General features: G+C 40.2%; 1 protein-coding gene across 1 annotated transcript in view; it reads left to right on the forward strand.

Annotated features, from left to right (window-relative positions):
- Positions 1-5,069: 5,069 nt before the first annotated feature.
- Positions 5,070-22,342, forward strand: part of tead1a (TEA domain family member 1a) — a 52,231-nt gene continuing 34,958 nt past the window's right edge. Inside the window, exon 1 of the mRNA XM_042496097.1 lies at positions 5,070-5,238. The gene's annotated coding sequence lies outside the window, so the exon portion shown is untranslated. The remainder of the gene's footprint in view (positions 5,239-22,342) is intronic.

Genomic DNA, 22,342 nt, shown 5'->3' on the forward strand with positions numbered 1-22,342 from the left:
TTGGCCACCAGTTGGAAGATTGGTGGTTCAATCCAGGCTCCTCCTGTCCACATGTTGACGTATCCTTGGGTAAGATACTTTAAGTGCTTGTGAATATTTAACTGATGAGCAGATCTCTGTATGGCAGCCTCTGCCAGCAGTGAATGGATGGACGTGTGAGTGGGTGTGTAACTGGATGTCATGTATAGTGCAAAAGCGCTGTGAATGGTCAGAAGTCCTTGCATCCCTTGACAAACGCATGTTACAAAAGAAAAAAAAAAACATGATAAAGCATCGCATCATAGCTGATCAGAAACTCCACAGGGTTTATTTAAAATGAACGCATTCACTTTAATTGTTTGGTTTATTTAACGGATTTTATTTTCTTTGTGCCTGACAATGATCAGAGGTGTGGACTTTAGTGAAATGAATTGTCGACTCACAAATTTGAAGACTTAAGACTTGAAAAAGACTTTCAACTTAGCTCATCGACTCGTGACTTCATTGACTTGCTGCCTTCTCTCAAGCTCAAAGATTAAAAAACACAAAAAGCATGCCACAAATGAATTCATTTCCTTTAATTTTCTGAATCAGCTTGTATCAATGCGATGCTGCAAGTCGATACTTAATTCCTCAGATCCACCTTGTTTGAACCAATCGAACAGCATCCAATTAAGTGAAGCAGAGAACCATGAAGAACTAATATTATGTTCCTGAGCAGCAGCTGGAAAAAATGATACGAAAGATAATTTTGTTTGCATACAAAAACATGCAGTGGTAAAAAAACAAATTAAAAAAAATTACTGTATGAAAAATGTGCAGGTAGAAAATTTCAGACAGAGACGCAACAACTTTCAACAAATTTGTTTAAACTAATTTTTTGGGTAATTCTCTTCCTAATTTCTTGCTAATTTTCAGTTCTTCTTAAATTGCCAATATCCTTTTTCTCGTTTGGAAGAAATCAGCCAATTTGTCCAAGTTTCAAATAGTTAAATAGGGGACCGACGTGTAAAAATGCTGTATGTAATATGTTGTGTCAGACATGTCTTTATGGTGCATGTAACATGCATGTCTGAAAAGGTTTTTCACACATGATTTCGAGGAATTGCCCTCAGTGAGTGAGCCGGCAGCGTCGCTCTCTTGCTTGAGGGCACTGTGACAAGTTTGATGGTTGTTGTGGGACTGAGAGCCGTGCTCATTTCAGCCTCTGCATAAATGTCATCCTAAACTCATCTAGTATGAATCAAACCCATGTGGAGACTCCACACCCTTATTGTTTAGATCGCTCCCCACAGACCACAAGAGGGCTCTTGCTGACATTTAGCGTCCATCAACTCTGACATTCTCCATCTTTATTTCCCCTCTGTCATTTCAAGCACAGAGGAGACCAAAATATTAAATTATACACAGATTGAGATGAATGCACAGATTAGAAGGTTCCAGTCAAAGCAGCGTTGCCCAAAGTAGAGTTTACTGGACAAATTCAACCCTCCACAAAGTTATTTTTAGCACCTCAAAGAGTTTCTCGGGTTGTGACAGTCACTATTTGGATTTTATGGCTGTGCTATTCTGACAAGATCTGTGCAGTAATTTTGATCTTTTTATGTCACACAAAACAACACCATAAATCTGGGCAAACTAATGCTGACTTGACACATTTCTAAATAATAAATGTAATTTCATAGTGTTTGGTTGCCGGGCACAGACAGCATTAATAACACATCAGGAAACCAGGTGAGGTCAGATTGGAGGTCAGACTGTTGACCTTAAGGTCACCGCCCTGAATGTTTTACTCGCCTGTTCTGTGTTTGCACGGCTCTGAGTCTGAAAATGAAACACACATGCCTCTGCAAAGATGTCACAGAAAGGCATTCTGTGCGATCCACATGTGAGTCAGCTGTGTGGGTGTGTTTGTATGCATCTGTGAGAATTTTGCTTGCACACACAAACACAGACACGCTGCCATGTGGACTGTCGGTCTATTGGCTGGCTGGCCTGGCTGCAGTGTCGGGTTGCAGTAGGTGTTCCAGGCTGTGACCCTGGCATATCTGTGTTTGTTTTATGTCACAGCCCCTCCCTCTGGGGAGATGACAGTCCAGCAGTGCCAGAGGGGATGAAACCTGAGACAGGCAGAGCTTAGTAGTAAACAACAACTCCTTTATGAGGCAGAGGCGGCTGCCGTCTGCATTCAAAGATCTGAGAGAGAGACAAAGATTTTCTGGTTAGGGCAGTGGCTGCTAAAATCCGGGGTCCTCAGCCGCCCTGGGGGTCCTTCAGGGCGGTCCGGGGTGGCCACAGCAAAACAAGTTAAATTACACTGCCTGTTGATTTGAATCGAGACACACCCTTAATGCAGTGATGTTTCTTAACCCTTTAAAACTTGAGCAAATTTGATTGATTTCTATCAAAAAATGGCAACAAGGCAATGAGCAACAAAAGAGGACCCCATAATTTGCAAGAAATTAGTAAAAATATTCAAGAAAATTACCTGAAAATGTATTTTAAAACACAATCAAGAAAAAGCAAATAATAACAAACAGAAAATGACATGGAAAAAGTGCTTCAAAATTATAAGAATTACCTAACATCATTTCAAAATATGAAATTAAGATCATTATAAGTAAGCTTTTTTCTTTTTCCCTCTAGACATTTTTCTTTAGGTTTTTAAAAAATAATTTTCTGTATATTTATTTCTTGAAAGTTGTGGAACATTTCATGTCAAGTTGCTCATTACTTTTTATTCCATTATTTTTAAATTTAATAATGTGTTCAGGTATTATCCTTTGAAACTTGGGCAAATTGACTTTTTTTTTTTTTTAATTTTTAAATTTAATTTTTTGCCAAGTTGCTCAGCATTCAAAGGTTTACATATATTTACTTTATGTATTTACAGTATATATAGGCCTATATTTACTTAATACTTGCTTAAAACTTGTGAAAGGCATCTGAATCCAGGTTTAAAGGGTTCAAGTTTCTGAATGTGATGTTCAGAGCATTTATTTATGCAAACCATGGTCTCCTGAACAGAAAATTAACACACACCTTTGTGTGTGTGTGTTGTAACCTGAGCTTCTCTGTCCTTTGTTGTGATAAGCCGGTCCAGCTGCGCATGCATGTTAGTGCATGTAAGTGTCCCACTGGCCAGCTTATTGTCACTGCTTGTGTTGCACCCACGCTTCGGTTCCCTGCGGTTAACACTGTTAGCTCTGCAGCACTGTTGCTATTGTTTAGCACTGTTAGCACTGTTAGCTGCCAGCCACTAGCTCAGCCACCTCTGTGTTGAGAACCGTTTGCAGACAATATGTGAATTTTTATCATCTATAGGGGAATATGGACAACCAAGAGCCTATTTTTTCATGTGCATTCCCATCTAAATAAAAAAAAGACGGCCAACTTAAAGTTACAATTACATTAGCCCTTGATATACTAGCTTAAATTTTGGTGTGTTGCCCTCACTGTTTCGTGGTTTGTCCCAGCTTTATTGTTGCTATTTCTTGTCCATTTTTTGGTGGGTTTTGGGAATAAATTAAGTCCACAAATCTGTGGCATATTTACTTCTAAAAGAATCATTAGCCAGCTCGTAAAGACATAGCATGACTGAATTTTCTAGTTTCTGTTAAGCGGGGGTTTTGTTAAAACAAAACAAATACAAATGAGAAAGTTCTAATTCTAATTATAGTTCTAATTTTGACTAAACAGCAGCCACCCTGACCCAGTTAACAGATATTCACACATGACAGGATAACAATAAATACCGTACTAAAATATAAGCTAGTCAGGGTGTCTACAGATATCATAATTAACATGTAATGATTTTTAAGACCTTTTTAATATATTTTTAAACAAAATTGAAGACGTTTTGGCTAAAGAATGTTTTTCTTATTTACATATTGCAGGTAAGTATAATGGTTGGTATATTATATGTGGTCCCGCACAGAGGTATGTTTTATTTAGGAATATGATTATTACAGTGAGTCTGGTTAATCTTGCTACATTTTTGCCAACAGAAAAAAAGTAAAAGACAGCAGACTATTAGCCTAATTTCAGTGGTATGTTTAAAGATTTGTAACATCAGAAATTAAAGTCAGCTTTATTACAAGTTCTGCTGTATATATAAGACATGAACAGGATGGTATGCTGTTTCTCCCAGACCCCCAGTGTAAATATGCAAATACGCAAATAAAAGAGTAGAAAAAGTATAAAATATAGGTGAGTGCTAAATAAAACTAATACAATTACTGTTAAATGAAGGCACACATGAACACACACAAGCAGCAATTTCAAGTATAAATTGAAGTGAGCAATGATTCCTATTTGCAGTGAATGATTATTGTGCCTATAAATATAGATGTTTATGTGCAAGAGCTGGACCTATTTTGACAACAATAAACTAGATCATGCATAAATGAAATAAGAAAAAAATGTTTATTCAATTAACACAACAAATTTAAATGTGAGACTGTTGCATATATATAGTATGCCTATGTCAGTTGCACAAAATACCTAACACAAGAAGTAACTTACCACACCAAGTAAGGTTCTATTGAACTGAGCAAACGTTCACTTTATTGCCTATAATTTAAACCTTTTTTTTTTAAAAGAAAAATTTTTTTTTTTCTTTTTGTGGGAAAAAAGGAAGTCTCATAGCCCCGTTTAAAGGGCTTAAATGGCGTTTAAATGGTTCAAAACGTAACTTTTTCACTTAAAGTTTTTGAGAAATAACATTTAAAGTTTAAAGTTTTTCTGTTATCGCAGTATTTTTGAGAGGACTCGTTTGATTCGTTGTCAGCTGCTCATCTTTGCAGAGCAGTCCGTGTTTTTTTTTTTTATTATTTTTTTTTATCTCGACCCATTCTCCTCCACCACTGAATAGAGTTTGGGCGCTCCACTCTTTTCTTTTGTTGTTGAACGCAGCCCATACAGTCCGGCCCCTTCCCCCTCGCTCTTTCTTTTTCTTTTTTTTCTCCACCCATCCTCCCATCTCTCACTCACTCATCCATCCAGGGTGACGCCAGTCCCTCTCACCCCGCCCCGTTCAACTCAGTCCACTGCGTTCATTTCATTCCTGCTCCCATTCCGCGCATATTTCGCATCCTTGGAGAGACGCTGCGCATTTTACGCACTCAGCGCGCCCGATCCCTTCATCAAACCAAAACCGTGAGGAGACTGTGGAGTCGGCGGAGTGCTTCCCGATGCTGTAGCGACTCCGATCCGTGGAAAAGTGTGGGAATTAATCCATAAAGAGGCGTATGAATCGAGGTAAGTTCCCAAGGAGGAGTCCCCCCCTCAGCCTGTAGCCTGCGCGTCTGAAAGCCCTCGGACGTTTCGCTTGTTTCTGAAACCCCGAAGTGGTCACTCAAGCTGAAATTCAAACAATTTCGGCGACATCGCGAGCTCAATCGGCACACCGAAACCCTTTATTGATGTTAAACAAGTCCAACAAGCTTATAAATGCTTTGCCGTGTGAGCTTCAAAGCGAGGGATGTCGCTTTCACTTCAGTTTTCTATCCCCCTTTCTCTCCCGACACCAAAAAACAAACCTGGGTTTCTATCACTTATTTCACTCGTGTACTAAAATACACGCTGTGAGGGATTTCTCCATCAGAGTTAGGCTTTTGAATTGACCTACATGTAACGCGAAAGAGATGAAAACATTTTTTCGCTGTAGCGCTGGGAGGCAGCTTAACAAAGCTGGGAGTGAATGGGGGACTTGTTGCATCGGCGGGGTTTTCTCTTTTCCGACACAGGCAGGCCCCAGTCACAGGAACAGGCCATAGGCTGATAACGTGCACACAGCCAGTGTTTACCCAGTGGACAGAGCACATTATATGCCCAATGAGAACACGATCAGAAAGGCTGCCGGTGGTTTTTTTTTCTTCTTAAATTAAAAATGACAAATATGAAGCAGATAGAATACCTTTTTTTTAAAGCTTAATTTGAGTTTTCCCTCCTTTTCCAGTCTGTCTCATATCTCACTGTGTAAATTAACCTTTTACAACATTGTAGACTGATTTAAGCTTTGATGCTTTTCTGAAAACATAATTTACATTTTCTTTTTGATTCCACACGTTCAACACCATTTCCATTGACACCGGCTCGCATCATGTATGTTTTATGTATCTGGTGTTAGTTAGAGACCTTCCAGCTTTTTAAATCCCCCTCACCACCCTATTATACCCCCATATGGGCCTCTAGTCGTGTTGTGTATTTCCTTTTTAAATATTGATTAAAGGATTGCTCTTGTCCTTTATAGCAAGAGATCTGCGGCGATGCAGGCCAAACCACAATGTAATTATTGGAGAAAATTACAGCCTGTAGGATGAAACATAGTAGATGCTTCACTTCTGTAACAGTAATCCATCTGTCAGATGAGGGAAGGGGGATGTTAGATGAAAGGATTTGAGTTCAGAGTAGTTTTTGGCTTGTTTTTGTTGATAGATTTGATGTGGCTGAGTATCAATGTCAAATGGAGATAACTGATTTTGTTTTGTAGATGAGAAGAAGTACACCCAGAGGAATAACCACGGTCATAGTCCGTTTGTGACTTAAGTGAAATGTAAACTAATCTTTTTTTGTCATTATCAACCTAGTCCGCAGATTATTTTTCCAATTTATCAATAAATTGTGTTTTTCTCCCTAAAAAATGTCAGTAAATAATCAAATCTGCCTGTTAGAATTGCTCCGAGCCTAATGCAGCGTCCTTAAGTATTGTTCAGTAAACAGTAAAAAAAAACCAAACTCAAATATATTCACTTTACAGTGACATAAACTAGAAAAAAAAGCAGCAAATTCACACATCCAAGGCTGTAACCATCAGAACTAACCACAGAGTATTTTTGCTTTACATAAACAAAATTAAACAATTAGTCTGTGTCCAATATATTTGTGATTTACTGTCAATCAACTATCTGATATCAGGTCTTCCACTTGTACAAGCCGGTCCATATATGAGATAAAGATGACATGAAACTGAATTTAAAACAACATGAACACCAAACAGAAAAAATAGTATTTTAAGGGTTTTGTTTCATTTCTGACTTTTTGAAGGTGTTTGTAGAGTGAGTTTTGGCCCGTGTGTCACAGCTGGCAATGCTGTAAAATCTTCATAAATTTGATGTAGTGATGCTCTACACAGGCAACAATATCAATGATGCCATTTTTCCTGAAAATGTGTGTTTTAACAAGTGATATAAATTAGTTTTTAATTTTTAAACCTTCTTGAAAAAAAGTTTGAATCTTGATTTGGCAGCACATTGCTCTTATTATTATTATGTTTTTTTTCCCCCTTAATGTGTTTCAGAATGATAAATGAGGCAGTCCTAAAAGTGTGTGTGTGTCATTGTCTTTGCTGTGTCTAGGGCTGCGAGTGTACAAAGCTTTGTCATTCACCCTGGGCAAACAGCCTCCCGTCGTCCCTCCACTTTCCTCCCCTCTCCCCCTCTGTGCCTCTCCCTCTCCAGTCCGTTGACATCTGTTTTGAGTGCTTCGTGCACCTGTAGAGACGTGGAAGTGTGTGTGTGTGTGTGTGTGTGAGAAGGGGGGGGGGGCGGAGGGAGGCGCAGAATGCAAATCCAGGCGTTTGTTCTGGGCCTAAGCAGACTGACTGACTAACGACCATTTGGTGTGTGTGTGTGTGTGTGTGTGTGTATGTGTGCACATTTGTGTGTTTGCCTCTTGCTGTCCAGGCCAGGCGGGCCTATTGTTGCGGCAGCAACAGGCGTTGGTGGATGAGGACGCACCATATGGCCTCTGTGTGCTTTAGCCACAACCTCTGTGTACGTGCGCATGTTTGTGTGTGTGTTCACGTACTTCACCAATGCTGTTACAGTATGGTGGAGTTGTGAGCGGCGGGCTGCTCGCCGCCGTCCTCCTTGTTATTTCATCTGTTGTCTCATTTCTAGACAGAGTACACAATCCGGCGCACAGATTTCTGGATTAGGAGGAGTAATCTTCCTGGCATGAAATGATGTCTTGTGATGTGCAGATGTAGTCCCACTTTGTTCATTTTTATTCCAATAATGAAGTTTTCTTTAGCAGAGTGAGTTGAGAGTTTGAGGTGGAAATTGTCAGTTTAACGGTCGGATGAATCAACAGGTGATACAGTGAATCTTGGGAATTACGTGGTGTCTCTGGCTGTGTTGTTGTTTAGGTGTCAATTGGAAAATTTTTAGTTTTTTATTAGAAAATAACCCAGAGTTTCCTTTGAGGCTAATTAAAATCAATCCTTCAGTGTACCTGCAGTGTTGTTTTGGTCTCCTGTCTTTTGAACATCCCTGACTGTAACAGCTCCTGCAATTTATCTGTATTCGCTCATAAACTTTGTGACTTCTACATACATTTAGCAAGCTGCAGGATGATGGAGGAAAAAATTTGGTCACTGGGTTTTTAAAGAGGATGAAAAATGGGGAGCTGAGCTCGTATGTAATGAAATTTAGGGAGCGGAGCCGGTTTATTAGAACAACAATGCTGAGTGTGTGGGGGGTGAGGGGTGGGTTGGGGAAAGGGAGGGTGGGTTTTGGGGTGTGGGGTGAGGTGGGGGTGTAGGCTTTGTTTAGGGGATGGGGGAACAATAGGCATCCTCCTGGGTGGGGGGTACAGGGGCGCAGGGGGGGGCTGGTTTCTGGCTGCAGGAGGCTGTGGAGCCTGTGCTGGCTTGTCTGACTGCCTGGGCTCCGTGTCCCTCCTCTCCTCGTCCCCGTCTGTCCCCCTCTCTCTCTCGCTTGTCCACAATAATACAAACACATCTCAAAATGCTTCTTTTGCTTTGTTTTTTTTCTGAACTGAGAATCATATCAGCTACAGTATGTTACTGACAGTGTATTTGGCCGAGGATAGGAACGGTGTCATCACACAGGTGATTCTGCAACATATTGCAAGATAGTCATCTATGCTATTATTAATTGAATAAGTGAAGAGAAAAATCCTAAAAGGATTAATTTTTTTTTTTTACAAAGCAGGATCTGGTGCTTTCATTCTCTGCATTTAACAGACTTTTCAAGTTTTCTAAATGCTGAGATGAAGTGCAAAATCACACACACACAAACACACGCACACAACACATTGCAACATTAATAGCCTACACTTTACAGCGCTCAAATGTTTTAACAGCCACGAATTACCAAAAGCTGAACAGATGAGACAGAACATTTCTGCAGCAAAGGAACAAACATTATCTCGACGAAATGGGACGCTGTCCTCAGTATATCAACAAAGTATCACAGGAGACTATATCAATATATGTCTCCTCTCTAATCCATGCTAACTTTTACAATAGTGAACATGGAGCGTGAATAGATGTTTAAACTGCAGCTGTAGGAACTTTTTTTAAAAGTGTAGTTTATCAGCATCTCAGCCTCCTACAAACGCTGCTAACACACACACACACACACACACACACACACACACACACACACACACACACACACACACACACACACACACACACACACACACCGGAGTCAAACAGCTTTCTGTTGTCTTCAAAGCACTCTGATCTTTGTTATTTTAAAAAAAAAAAGATATTTAACATAAACAGGAGCAGCGGTCAGGCTCTGAGGTGACGTTATCTTCGATGTTCTGCTTAGAAATGGTGAATTTACAGTTTACTTCATATAAAGCAAGAGACTGTATCATATTTAGTGTTTGGAAAAACAATTGTTTTACATTTCTGATCTGTTGTCGGTGTAGTTAGCAGGCATTAGCTTGGACAACTAATTTGGCTTGTTTGTTATATTAGGTGAATGTCGCTTTCACCCTAAATGTGCTGCCGAGTCTTGTTTTAACTCTGTATGCAAAAAAAAGGAAAAAATAGTCAAAAAAATGTATCCAACAGCCAACTTCTATAAATGGACATAATTCTTAGTTTGATACAGCTCTAGTCTTATGTAAAATTAAAAATATATGTGATAAATCATTTATGTGACTGTCTACCAACAGAGATACAGAGAGAGTGAATGGAAATAAAGCTTTACCCAAAAAGACAGTGGAGTCTGTCACCTGCCAAGTCTAGCCATTTCATTCGACCACACTCCTACCAGATCATAGTGGTAGTAAACTATTTTTTGCCAAGCAATAATAAACTAAAATGACGAGAAAGATTTCAATCTTTTTTTTTGCTTTTCATTTCGGTGACACACCTCTAGAAGCAGCTTCTATCAACCGGTAGTTTGGACAGAAAACACATTGAGAGCATTTTCAGGGTTATCTTCATTAGAGAAGACATAATCTTAGTTGTTGAGGATTTTAGCACCAAGCAGAAAAATGGAGGAAAGCAACTGAGCCATCATGGGAAGTCTGAATCAACCCCATGCTTCCTGTCCTCAGCAGGAAGCGAGCTGGAAGTCTAGATTTCAACTACTACTGCTTACTTTCCGGTGGGAGGAATTGACACGATAAACACTCTGCAGAGCGGGACAGCGGCTCTCTCTGCTCTCTGATACTCTCACAGTGGAAAAATGTCTCCCTGCTGTTGTGATCACGACCTCAGTTTTTGTCTTCAGCATGCGGACAGTGATTACTCACTGTTTGTTTGTTCTGTAGTTCTCTGATAACATCTCTGATCTGATTTGCCCTTTTGTTCTTTAGATGGGAGCGTATCTATATGCCCAGGGTCCTATGTTCCCTAGCTCAATATCCTCATAATATGACTCATTCAGGACAGCTTTCAAAGGGTTTTTTATCCTCCGCAGTGTTTTTGTGTCAGTCAAATGATCAATGGATGTTAGCAGGTTCAGCAAAATTAAAATCCCTCACCTACAGCCTATAGCCCTTAGATGTGTGGGCAGGACAGTTGTTTTGACTTTAAACATTAGGCGGGTTTCCATTAAACCTCAAATTGTGCAAACTAAAATTGCAAATATAAAGTATGCCTAATGGAAACACGTCAATTAAAAAAAACCCCAAATACATTTATTGCAAAAACATTTTTACGCTCGCATGAGCTGATATATCAGGCAATCCAAAAAAAAACATATTTGGTGAAACTGCAATGGAAACACTTTTTTGCTTTTTTAAGTCACACGATACTATGGCTCTGCACTTGTCGGTAGGATCTGGCTCCCTCAGGCATGATGCAGCAAGAGCTGTTACTGCTTGCATAACTCTTCAAAAGTTGAGCGGATCATCCAGAAGTTCTGAATCCACATTTACTCTGTGAATTCGTTGACTATCACCTCCCAGAAGTCCCTCATATGTGGCCGCTCCCATGTATAAGAGGTTTGCCTTTCCATTATCGCTTGCATAACCCCCCTATGTCGACTTTGACTGGAAATAATGATGGCTAGTGTGGTGGCTGCAATAGAAATAAACCTGCTAATGTTTTGAACATCCGTCGCCATGCTTTTTGGAACGTTATTGCGAGAGGAGACGTCACAAAACATAACTCAGTTGAAACGCAGTCCTCTCGCAGTTTTGTTCTATCTACATTTTGAAAATTTGCTCAAGAGGCATGATGGGCGTGTTTGTTAACCCTGTTTGGTACTTATAAAGTGTAACATATAATATATGCTTTATCTGCTCTCTCTAAACAGTAACAAAGGCATAACATGTCGTCTTAATCATTTACCTTCTCTGTTATATGGCAGTTGATCTCGCCTTCTGCTCGGAGCGTAAGGAGCTCCCTTCAGAAATCTCATTGGTTTACCAGTTTGTGGACATTTGCGGCCGCTGTCCTAGTTTGAATTGCCCGCTCTGCTAACAGCTGCTTTTTAAATCTTCTGCGGTGGGTTGCACACATAAACATGCCGCCAAAACCACAGTCACATCTTTCTGGCTTTACGTTTTACACAGACCTCATTACAGTGCCGCTACTACCTCTGCTCCTGGCCCAGAGGCAAGACATCTCTGTCCCACCTTTCCATGATCGGGCATATATACAGAACAGTGAGGCAGCCGTGTACAGGCAGTGTGAATACGGCTTGTAAGTCAGCAGGATTGGACGTGTGTTTTGATGATGAGTGCTGTCCAATGCATATGCTACATCTCACACTAGGCAGCGATACTGGTGTCAAACATCACACCTCTTTTGCTTCTCGTACACTGGCATGCTGTCTAAAAATTACACATTGGGGCGGCAGTGTGCCTCCATTGTAAGGTTATGTATAAATGAGCAAAGGTGGCATAATGATCTTCGGGTCTTTGTCACGGCAGTACTGCGGGGTCTCATCTTTAAAGGACTCTAATGTCATTTGAAGTTTAGATTTTTAGTGCAAACAAATCTGCTTTTCAGTTGCTTTATCTGTGAGAGTGTGAGTGTTAAGCCCAGTTGGTAAGGGTTGTTCATACTGGGAATCTTTGTCAGTCACACTTAACAGTCTGCTGCACGGCAGAACTCTTGTGACGTACTTTTTCCTAATAATTCCCAATTGTTGTATGTATAGAAGTGCATGCCTGTGCGCTGTCCATGTCTGTACTGAGGTATGATCAAGGCTTTAACCCTTTGGCCCCCAGGGTATCCCAGAAATCAACAACAGAATTGTAGTATTTAATTGTAAAGCTGTCACCTATCACACTTTGGTTGTGACCAACATTTTGGCTTCGTTCTCTTTTGATTTCACCTCAAATTTTAAAGGTTAAGATAATCCGACCAGCCTGTTGGCTCTGAATTACTTTGTTGAGTAAGATGTTATCATTACTGAAAAAAGCCCAAATTATGAACTTTAAGTCTCTTAAAGCTAGTTATGTCCTTTAAATAACCTACTACAGCACCAGCACTGGATGCACAGCAGCCGCACTCTCTGCCTTTTAACCTGCGTTGTCTAAATAAAGCAGTACCCACGTTTTAATGGACCACAGATGGAAAACGCAGTTCAGGGGCTAATTCGTTTTCTGTGTGTGTGTGTGTGTGTGTGTGTGTGTGTGTGTGTGTGTGTGTGTTGTGTGTGTGTGTGTGTGTGTGTGTGTGTGTGTGTGTGTGTGTGTGTGTGTGTGTGTGTGTGTGTGTGTGTGTGTGTGTGTGTTTTGAGCAGCGGGTAGGAGAGCAGAGCGTATGTTAGCTGTAGAGGATGTAATTGTGGTGGAGAGATGGATAGATGGAGTTTACCGTACTCCCTTTGCAGTCATGCAGCCATACAATCTTCCTGTATTAGGTGTGGAATAAGTCTCATACACTCTCTCACACACACACACACACTCGGTTTCTGCTGGCACAATGCTCCTGAGTTCACACTTATTAAATGGTGTTGGTATCACTGCAGCCTCCCCAGGCCTCTCTTTCTACTGGTGGAGGATATTGTCTTCTGTGCGTGTGTGTGTGTTTGTGTGACAGTCAGTGTGTGACAGTGAACCCCCCCCCCCCTGCAGGAAGAGGCCACATAATGGCTCAATCTGACTCAGCAAAAGTGGTGGAAGAAGAAGAATAACAGAGAGGGTTGGAGAACAGAGAGAGGAGCTGCTAACTAAACATTTTACCATCACATTTCCAGGAGGAAATAAGCACTTCACTGTATCAGTGTGCAATCTGTGACCAATTACTGTGTGTGTGCATAAATGGTAATGCTTCTGTGAGGAGATGGTGAAATAATGAGGAGTGCATGCTGTGAATCACTGCCTCTTCACCACTCATAAAGCAAGTCTCTCTCTCACTTTCTCTGTCTTTCTCAAGTGTGTATTAGCGCAGAGGGAAGAATAAAAGGAGCGCTGCTAGTTTCGTTTCACTGATGCTGCTTTTTCATTCTGCCCAGTGAATATCTGTCTTTGTTTTTTAAACATAAAATCAGGTCAGAACTAATCAAACCAACTCGAGACTCTCATAAAGGTGATTATTTTTTCCCCGGCATTGTGCAAGTTGAATTTATCAGTAATGGATTAATTGAAATCGTGACCATCTGAACTATAAAAGGGTGAAAGCGGCGGCGTGCATCAGCGCCAAGACAAAAATCCCGAGTAGTGGAGCAAAGAACTGATTAAAGTCTGCCATGTAAATGGAGGCACAAGAGATAGCTCATTTTGCATGGAAAGTAATTGTACAATTTGACTGATCATATAGATAATCCATAAAACAAACTCCCTCCAGGTTCAATAATGATCACAAACATAACGTTAAACATGTATTCCATATTAAATTAAAGTGGTAAGAAGCTTCCTGTTCGTTTTTCAGTGCATGTCTTTTCATGCGGCTATTCCTTGAAATCTATTTTTTTTAAATGTTCACGTCTCATATCACCCCCCACAGTTGAGTCAAAATCCAGCTGAAACAAAAATGGTCTGTTTGATGCTTGTGCAGCCTTGTGAGAATGCATTTCTTCTTTTTTCAGCTTTTTGACCTCTGTGTACATGGCCATGAGCACTTCTTACCTCATTGTGAATCATGAGTAGATTAGTGCTGTGTTCGGATGTGAACGCACCCAGATGCATTACAAAATCCACTATCAGAGGTGGTCAAGGACACATGTCTTCATCTGAGCTCATGTGTGTAGATCACCTTTCCCATCTCCACTGAAAGATGTCCACGTTGACTCTGGTGTGGAGTTGCATCACATGAAATTTTCTTGGCCAATTCTGATTTTTTTTTGACCTATTCCAAATTTCTTTCTTCCTAAGGGCAATAATTAACAGCATGCACAAACATTTTTGTAACTTTTCCTTCATAGAAAATTTAGTTACATGTTTTCAATAAATAATGACTGTTAAAGCTATAATAATTTATAAAAACATCTTCTTTCATATTGCAGCAAGTTAAAGGAACTTCTATCAGTCCGACTCAAACTCGAAATAAAACGTGCCCCAGGTTACTGGACAGTGCTTTTAATAAACTACTAATAAATTTTTAACTCAAAATTAATTGTAGTCTTTCAAACTTCATCTAACATGTTTTACTTTCCAAAATAGAACAGATGCAACAATATAGACTCATACTTACTATTAACACACAAGAGAATAGGAATCAGAAAATCAGATTTTTTACTGTGTGTGTACACCTATTATGGACAGTCAGCTCTTTATTATCTATTGAAAATGATGTATTTGTTTATCTATAGCTATTTGTGAATCACTATCTATTTTAAAGAATGTAAAGGTGTGTGTACAGAAGCTGTATTTTTACTCCCACTGCTGCAGCGAGCAGCGTCTCCTCCTGCCTGCCTCACACTCTGCGTACGACGCACGACCTGAGAATTGGAACAAGTTGCAGTGGCTGTGACAATAGTCACTTACTGTCTATGCCATTGCATGCTAGACATCCATCATGCCGCATGTGCGTGTAATTTGATTGACACAGTATCAGCTATATCTGAGAATGACCAGTTGATCAGTGTTTTTGGCTGATCAAGCTGAAAATTGTCTGATTCCGATCACCGGATGACCGATGGGTGCATCGCTTCTCAAGTTTCGGTGAAGCGCAAAACATCTGCAAGTGTTGGAAACAGCTGATATGCTGATGCCAAAATATTTGCATACAATTTTTGAGCTTGTGCACTAAAGAAATCTACAATCCTCTTCTCTAGCTTTATAGTGGAGTACAAATGTGACTTTATTTTATTAAGTGTTAAACAGTAGTTTGTGTTTACTACAGACACAATCAAATGGAAGAAAGCAGAAAATGATCATGAGTAGGAATTCCAAACACTCGGTCGTAAACCATCCAAACAGGATGCTGTGGCTCAACTGCACTCTGTCTTCACTGCATGTGGACATAATGTGGATGCCTCTGAACTAGATTTGGTCCCTTGAATTCATTTTTGAATTACACTTCTTCTAATGGTTGTTGGATACTTGCTAGGGCTGGGCGATATGGCTTTAAAATAATATCACAATATTTTAAGGCTATATCTCAATGTGTTATATATATCTTGATTTTTTAAAATGTCCTTCAAACTAATGTTTACTACTAAAATGCAAATGAATGAATTGCAGTTACAATTAAGTTAAATAAAGTAGCAACTGTTATATAATAAGGCTGAATAAACTATTGTTATAATAGCATTTAATCGTGGTAACAAGGAAGTTAAAGTATTTTTATAATAAATAATATTTTTTTTAAAGTACTGTGCTAATTAAATAAATAAAAGTGCTGGTGCTGTTATTTTGAAGGACCTGGCTCCCAGTTGGTCATAACACATGCTATAACCACGTTTTTTTTCCTCTTGAAAGTTGCTGAAAAACCACAACTGTTTTGGACTAACAACCTCTTTTACACAGTGATTATTTCCGCTGATCACTGCACATTAACGCTTTGAAACTGTGGCTCTTATGTAGCGTGAATCCCTTTAGAATCCGACCCAAGAGAACAAATTATTATATATATGGGTAACAACGCTGAAATAGTTGTAAATGTCAAAAACACGTAACAGAGTTATTCACATATGAAAAGCTTCATTCATCATAATGTGGCACAAATTAGTGCAGTAAAAGAAAGAGGAAAATTTTTTTGTATGTGTATGGTAGATTTGTTCCCATAGTGACCAGTGCGGAGCTCAGGGACACACAGCACATCAGCACTGGCTGAAATCATATACTTAAATACATTCAAACTGTTTGAATAACATGAGGTGCAAATGATGTGTCCGCTGTGGAGGCTGTTAAAGTGGCAAGATGAAGCACCCCTGAATCTTTTGAAATATCTAACACTTATTCACATTTTCACACGAGTAAAAAATGACTGTTGGGCCTGGATGGTCCTTGATGAAAAAACAAACAAACAAAAATAAGCAGCTAACAAGAAATATCACCTCAGATGCTGAATAATTCTTTTTGGGCCGTAAGGGACCATTAAAACATGGCAGAACATTGTAAAGTGGAACAATGTTTGCTTTGAGGATTATGAGAAAATCCTCTTGTATAAAACGTGTCTGTGTGTGTGTGTAAGCGTGTGTGTGTGTGTGTGCACATGTTGGAAGCAGTAAAAACAGATGCCATTGAGTGGTCCAATAGAAGAATGAGTGAAAGGAACTGACTAGCCTGTGATAACACATTCAACTTGTCTACCAACAGGACCCCCTGCTGACACACACACACACACACACACACGCACACACACACACACACACACACACACACACACACACTACATGCCTCTTTGTGAGGACCCTCATTGACTATGTTTACATGCAGGAAATATTTCTTTTTTTTCCCTAGTCCCAAAAAGACAATATTCCTACTAAGCTGTTTATACGATGAATGACAATGAATACTCAACTAATACTCCCGTTTACATGCAGCCATGCATTGCACAATTTATCACGCCAAAATATGGAAAAGTGCAATGGCTGGAGCTACTTGTGTCACTTTACTTCTCCCTGTAAAAAAATGATTTTTCACAGTTTTCCACCATTGGCAGACTTGTTGAAATATGTAAACACAACCTTCCTCTGTCATTCCTTCAGCTACCTTTCTGCAAAGGCCAGCATTGCGATATTTCCACTTAATGAAAAAGCTTTTAATATCCAAGTCTTTTATGTTTAAGGTAGGTAGCCTTGTTGGTGAATTGGTTTGTATCCAGCATTTACTAGAAAATTCACATAGCTGACCATAAACAGGCAAGATGTCGTTTGTCACAAACTGCATTAAAAATCCCAAATAATTAATGCACTGCATATATGTGCAAAGAATACATGTAAAACAATTATGTTGATGTATCCCACATGGCTTAATCAAATAATACCTCATTCTGCAAAAAGAAAGGCCTAAATTGTTACATCCAAACAAGTATGCCATTTACTTGAGTCTTATCAAATTCAAAATATTAAATAATTCAGAATAAGAATTGAATATCATTGTGTATACCCTTTGACATACTGCATTGCCTAGCCCAGTGAATTTGGTGCTGACCATTTGCTAATTTATAGTGAATATAAATTGATGCCAGTAAACAGAAAAGGCTTTTTTAAAAAACAAAAAACAAAAAACCAAAAACAACCTGATGTATATTAGTGTTACCTGATAAATTAAAAAAACAAAAACAATTAATGTTTATTTTTACCCCCTGCCCCCCCCCTGCAATTTTGCAGAATTGTCCCTTTGTGCAGAGCAAGTTTAGTATCTATGTGCTAGCCTGATACCCTAACCATCACAGCTAACAGCCTAACCCTTACCTAACCTCTGTCTGACCTGGAGCTTTAAACCAAGTCAACTCTCAAACAGGCCTTTGAAGAAGTTAGGACTTGCCAAAATGTCCTCACATTCCAAAAATGTCCTCACTCTGTGGTCATCGTGTTTCAGTCCTCACTTTTAGAAAGAATAACTGGACAAACACACATTCATTACTGAGGACCTGTTTGGTAATTCAGGCTCTCTCACACCAATGGTATTACATTTCATTACAACCTCACTGGCCTGCTTTTAAGAACAAGGAGGCTGAGAGCCATGCACATTGCATGCTCACAAACACATACATGTAGCTGGCATGTAGTGGAAGCCTGCAGTGAGTGCTATAAGACTGAAATGAGAGAGGAAGAAAGGCAACACAGTGGGAGAGCATGAGAGTCCAAGGCAGCTGCAGGGCTGTGGCTGTATGCCCTGTGCGTGTTCTCCTGAAGGCTGGCACTGACACCATGAAGCCTGCTGTCCTGGCTGGAGTGGCCCAGGCCTGCCTGGTGACAGAGAGACACACAGAGAGGAGAGGCACCCAGGGTGCAGAGGAGTCGCTCAGTCAGAGTTGATTGTTGTGTGACTAATGTCTCTCTCCAGCGTCCATCTGCTGCTGGGCCTCTCTCATGTGCACATCTCCTCCGCCTCATCGTGAATCTTCTGTTAACCGTGAAACCTCTTCTCTCCTCTGCTCCTCCACCTACTCAGCCCTGCTTTTCACCATTATAAGCACCTTCAAAGTCACTGCAGTCCCAAGGTGCATTCATGGCAGTGGCATTTCTGTCTAATTAATAATCAGAATTCAGTTTTACCAGCTTTTCATAAATCCATTGCAAAGATTATGCATAAACTTAAAAAAAGTCCTTTCCTAAGTTCTAAGTAACAGTTAGTTTGGAGTAATTTAATGTTAGGTGGCAGTTATCAATATTTTTGTAATAACGATAGATCAGATTACTATGTTTAAGGTTAAAAATCTGACAAATGTGCATAAGCCGCATTTACACTGATAGTTCAAGGCGGGAATATCACGCTGCTATGACGCCTTGCCGCCTTGCCATTCTCTATAAATCATCCAATTGCAGAAAGGGGAGCCAGAGTGGTCTCGCCCTGAAATGAGGTCTGTTTAAAACATAAAGCTGACAAGATGTGACCATGGGTGGCACATGTGTGACATTTTGACGACATGTTTGTGGGACCCACTGCGGGAGATTTAAAAAGCAGCTGTTGACATAGTGGCTAATTCAAAAAAGAAGAAAGATGGCGGTAAATGTCTGCAAACTGGGAAAACAATGCAATTTTGGAGCTCCTTACCCTCCGAGCAGAGGATTACATAAGCCACTGTGACAGGGACGCTACATGATTGTGATTGAGATGTTATGACTTTGTTAATGTTTAGAAAGTGCTGCCGACGTATATGTTTTATCAGACTAAAGGTGGATGCTTGTGTGTTGAAGGTCTCGGCGGTCGTGCTTAATTTGATTGTGTGATGCAGCGATGCAGTGAATAATCACGCATAGGAGCGAAAGCGGGGACTTCATGTCGGCCCTATAGTGTGGTCTCTGTGTAAAAGCAGATATACAATTATCATCTGGCTCTTCAGTTGCCTCTAACTCCAACACAATTTTTCTTTTCTTTTTTCAATCTTTTTAACTCATTGTTTAGATTTCCTGGCGTGCAGCTTTAGCAAGCTCACTCCAACTGCTCTCATAGTAATGTGTTGCATTTAGCACACTACTGTTTTCAGAGAACAAGCTATAAAAATCCACAGTACTCACCAGCCAAACAGCAAACAAAGTTAGTAAATAGCTGGTAAGCACAGTTCAGAAGGAAAAGAAGCAGATATTTCTCTCAAGAGTTGGGACCAAAGTCCAAATATTGTCTGAATGAATGCTAATGCTTCATGCTGGATGTGAAGGTATGTATTTAGTAACTAAATTTAGTAACACATTATCTTAAGTAAGAACTAGTTTGTGTTTTGCAACTCCTTTAATTAAGTGATGCATTGATCTCCACATAGTTATTACTTAAGATATAACAAGGCTTTGAGTGATCCACCTGTCCTCCTGTCCACATTTTGGACGCGCTCTTAATCAAGACACTAAACTTTCAGCCTGGTCTAACAGTTTTGGCAGTGTCCAACAAGCACAGGACTTAAAACCAGGAGACTGGTGTTTTTGTCCTATGAAAAAGCCATTATTCACTTCTTTTGTTATTTTGCTTGCTTGCAACTCGACTTGTGTGACTTTCATCAACCACAATCTTTTCCTAACCCTAGTGAAGTAAACCTGCTAACTCTGTCTTAGTCATGGAAGTTGAGTCACGTGACCAACTGCAGACCTCTTCTGCATCAAGATTCAACTGCCCAAGTGTCAAAATATTACATGTAGGGCTGAGATCACACCTTAACCCAATTTTACTTACACTGGTTGGCTAACACTGTGGATAGTAGCTCAATGCTACCATCTGCTTTTATTTATCCAACAATTTTACCCCTCAGTCACCCATATATAAATGGAGGCCATTTACCAGTTAAACTTTTGAACTTCTAAAGAGTGAACGGACACAATTGGTGCAACAGGCCCCAGTTTATTTGAGTGTGATATCAGCTCTCTCGTTAAACACCCAAACCGCACACATATAAGAGTATAATAACTCAACAATGGAATTTATCATAACATTTGCATGGTGCAGCATGGCGGTGACTGTTGCCTCACAGCAAGAGGACTCAGGGGGTTCCTGTGTCAGGATGGATTTTCTCTGGGTCCTCTGGCTTCCTCCCACAGTCCAAAGACACGAAGGCCCGATTAATAGGGTTAACTGGCTCCTCTAAATTGTCTGTAGGTGTGAATGTGAGTGTGAATGGTTGCCAGTCTCAATAAGCCCTGTGATTGACTGGCGACCTGTGATTCATTGTCATGGCTTCAGCACAGGCCTCAAAGAGGTCAGATGTTTTGTGAATGCTCCTGAAGTAAGATGCAGAAATTCTCAGATCATGTATGGTGGTTTATGTTGTTTTTAAATGACAAACAGTATGAATACCTCCTGTTTCCCTCCCAGTTTCCAGACTACCTCCATCTAATGGTATGGACAGTTACTTCCTCTCACACAGGTGCAGAACATACATGCTGGTTGGTTGTTGCTTGTAGTCTTTGCAGTGTATTCAAGTGCAGCTTTTTGGTCATGACACAGGTGAAGTGAGGTGACTGAACAGTCGGTTTTCATTCCTGCTAGTTCTTTGATGTCAGTTTGGTCCATCTGGGCCTTTAGCAAACAAGTGCAATTTTGGATTAGCTGCGACCATGTCCATGTATGCATCCACACATGCATTTACACACATAAAACATCAAACACTTGTCACAATTCCAATGATACCTCCCTATGACAACCAGTTCATGAGTTATTAAAGCAAACGCCATTTAGAATGATGCACGTTTTTTAGGAGACCATCCCCACTGTTTTGATGAAATGTTGATTGTTGAGAACATACTGAGCATACTAATAGACAGCAAAGAACTGGATTTCACTGCAAGCCTTTATTTCCACCATTAAAACTTGTCATCAGTGGAGTCATTGTAAAATGAATCTAAGATAATCAAAGCCTCTGCTACTTGTGAAGAAGGATTCTTCACTTTAGCGCACTCAGTTGCATTTTTGCAAACACACTCACACTCGCTGTAGAGGGAACAAATCTTGCTGCTGGTGCTCAACAACCATACAGCCTGCTGGATGAATGAATCCTTGTTTGAATGGAAAACTACTTGGGGAGGGCAGGAGGGGAAGAAAGCAAGGGTGGGAAGTTGGAGAGGAAACGGAAATGAGGGTGAATAGAATAAGCATGAAGAGAGAACCAGAGGACAAACTCTAGTAAAACCAGCAGATCTCATTCATTACACATGACTGGGAGTCTAAGCCAACGGATGTTTTCTTGCGGCCTCGCAGTGTTTTGCCCCAGGTGTTAAAATAACTAAGCTGGGCTCAAGTGTACAGGGTTAAAATGTGTCCAAAATGTTGCCTGCTGCTTTATAGGCTTCAGTTGCATGTGTGTGCATGTGCGCTGTCAAGTGTAATTGTGTTAAAATTAGCCAGGCACACACACACACACACACACACACACACACACACACCCAGTACACAAACTGATATACACTTCACACTGCGGGCTTGTGCAAGCTGTGGCAAGGGACAGTGCATGGGAAGTGTGAACAGTAGAAGACCAGACAAAATGACATGTGTTCGCCCAAGGAACTGGCACTCTAATTGTGTGTGTGAGTTTTTGTGCATGTGTGCATATGTTGGTGTACTTCGCCAACCCTGCTGTTTACTGTGGGGGATTTTAGAAGAA

This window comes from Plectropomus leopardus, chromosome 11 (assembly GCF_008729295.1).
Source record: "Plectropomus leopardus isolate mb chromosome 11, YSFRI_Pleo_2.0, whole genome shotgun sequence".
NCBI classification, from domain to species: domain Eukaryota; kingdom Metazoa; phylum Chordata; class Actinopteri; order Perciformes; family Serranidae; genus Plectropomus; species Plectropomus leopardus.